At 60.4% G+C, this 2,500-nt stretch overlaps 1 protein-coding gene across 5 annotated transcripts in view; it reads left to right on the top strand.

Annotated features, from left to right (window-relative positions):
- The window catches only part of LOC103623907 (brain-specific angiogenesis inhibitor 1-like), a 164,553-nt gene that overhangs the window by 1,224 nt on the left and 160,829 nt on the right, over positions 1-2,500 (top strand). The gene's annotated exons all lie outside the window — the stretch shown is intronic.

The raw sequence follows: 2,500 nt of genomic DNA, 5'->3' as shown, positions 1-2,500 counted from the left end.
CGCGGTGCCTTCGCGGGCAGCCCTGGGGTCCGGGACTCCTCAAACCGCAATGTTGGCAAACAAAGTCTCGGAAGCTGCCTGCCCCGGGCACGAATCTGCCCTCATCGCAGCTCCCTGCCTTCCCCCTTTTCCTTGGAGAGCTCTCGAAGTGGGGGGGTGAGGGGGGGGGTGTCCTTGCTGGCTTCACTGCTTGTGTGGCACCTACCCAGGGCTGGAGGCTACGGCTGGGGAGGCGATGAGCTCCTCGTGTGCCTCCCCAAATGCCATTTCTCAGCACTTTGCTTCACACTGGGGGAGAAAATTAACCTTTAGCCTCTGTAGAGCTCCGAGTACGGCGCAGACACACAGACACGCTGCTCCCGGAGCTGTGCTCCTGGGGGATGCTGGCACCCAGGCATGGCTTAGCCTTTCTTGGGAAGGGGAGGGGGGGGGGGGGGGGCGGGTGGAGAGAGAAGGAGTCTCCATCAGGGATGCGTAATTACAAAGCATCTTGTTCTGAATCACCCTGTGTGGGAATGAATCGCAAAATTTGTCTCTCCCTCTTCCCCCACCGCCCCCTTGCCTTTCACGGCCTGACATTCGCTGATGGAGGGTGGCTGTTGATGCATCTTCAGACTTTCACAGAGAGGTGTTTCAGCCATGGCTCTGCCAAGGCTGGGAGGAAAAGGGGAAAAGAGGGATCGAGGGGCATCAGGTAGGGGTTTCAAAGGGACTTTTCAGTCGTGGCTGAGAGCAGGCACCGGTTCCCGAATGGAAGGGAACAGAACGGGTTGCAGAAGAACTCTGCCAGGTACCTTGGGCTGTGACTCACACTCATGTCCCTGATCCTGCCCTGGCCAAGCAAACGACCCCTGTGAATCAGCTGCACAGAGAGGAGTTGGGAGGGAGGGGAGCATCAAGGCAAGGTCAAAGGGATGGAGGGCAAAAAGACACCCCCCTTCCATCCCTGACCACCCCGTCCCTTCAGAGCTGGGGCTTTCTGAGGCTCAGCCACAACCCAGCTCCAGCGCTGGGTCTGCCGAGAGCCACGGCCAGCTGACAGCTGATGGCTGAGGGAGGAGGAAGAGGAGGAGGGGAGGAAGGGGGCTGAGGAAGAGCAGAGCTACTTTGACAGATGCCCAAACCTGCGTGCGCGGCAGAGCGAAAATCGCGGCGCCCGAAAGCCTCCCGGGGAGGAAGGCAGGGGCGCTCGGGGTGCGGGGTGCATCTCCCCAGCCCCGTTACCTGTTGATTACCTATAGGTTTTCTCTCACCTGGCCAGGCAGAGCCTGAGGAAAGCCGGGAGGGCCGAGCCCCCGACACTCCAAGGAGTTGCCTGGTGACCTCCGCCGCGTAGCGGGGAGGGCTCTGTATTAATGATGATGACTCTGCTTTGGCTGGTGCTGAAATATCTGTATTATCTATTATCAGCTGGGAGACGAGGCTGGAGGCTTCGCAGGGCTGGGATCTCATCCAAAGTCCGGGCTGCTAAAGGAAACAAACAACTCTCCATGCATATTAAGTGGGTCCCTAATTAATTAATGACTCATTAACCTGGGTCCCACAATCCTTCCTGTGCCCTAGACCTCGCTGAGGAAGAGGAAGGAGGTGGCAGGGCAGAGCCGGGGAGGTTTTTACCCTTGGAGAGTGCTGAGGAATTGCACCAGCTCAGCCAAGCCGCACTGCCAGGGGACAGGGTGGGCGCGGGGCTGAGCCTGGCAGGGGACAAGGGACAGGGAGAGGGCTGAGCAGGAAGGACATCCTGCCTGATGGCTCTCGGAGGGGCACAGAGGTGCTGAGGTAAGGGGACCCGGGGGACCTCCATACGCTGCTCCGGGTGTTACAGTGGGGTCAGGGTGCAGCATCGCTCCTGCTGTGGAGGACGAAAGGGAAGACCAGGAAGGAACTGGACGGGGACAAGGCACAGTCAAAGCAGGAAGAGGGCTCCTAGCCCTTCTTATAGCACTTGGGATGGTGTTGCAGAGCCCTGGGAGAGGGGCTTGGAGCCCCCGTAATTGACCAGTGAAGGTGGACAGGCTCAGGGAAGGACCGGCTGCAAAGCAGAGGGGTTTTCTGTTAATGGTTGTAACCCCTTCTCCTTACATGAGGGAAAACGAGGCAGGGACGGTGTGCCAGACCCCATACCCGGGATGGGAACTGCGTGTGCGTGTGTGGGAGTCGGGGGGAGATCCTGAACCCCCATCACACCCCCAGCAGCAGCCAAAGGCAACCACCACGGCTGGGGAGCACCCCCCATCCCATTCTCTGCCACCCCAGGGAGACCTGCATCGCCCTGTGCCCCGCAGGCACCCAGAGGTGCTCTGGGAACCCCCCACAGCCCTTCCCTCCCTCGCAGCACCCCACAAGCCCCTTTTACAACCACCCCAAACTTAGCGAACCCACGCACACGTCCCCACTCCATCCTTCTCACAGCATCGGGACCATCCCCGCTGCAACCCCGCGGCGGGAGGGGTTGGCAAAAGGTGTCGGGCATCGCAACCTAAAGTCAGGGTCCCCCCCC

This window comes from Corvus brachyrhynchos, unplaced genomic scaffold (genome assembly GCF_000691975.1).
Source record: "Corvus brachyrhynchos isolate BGI_N302 unplaced genomic scaffold, ASM69197v1 scaffold89, whole genome shotgun sequence".
In the NCBI taxonomy this organism is placed as follows: Eukaryota; Metazoa; Chordata; class Aves; order Passeriformes; family Corvidae; genus Corvus; species Corvus brachyrhynchos.
Note: the sequence above shows the minus strand (reverse complement) of the source record. Positions and strands in the feature narration are given on the sequence as shown.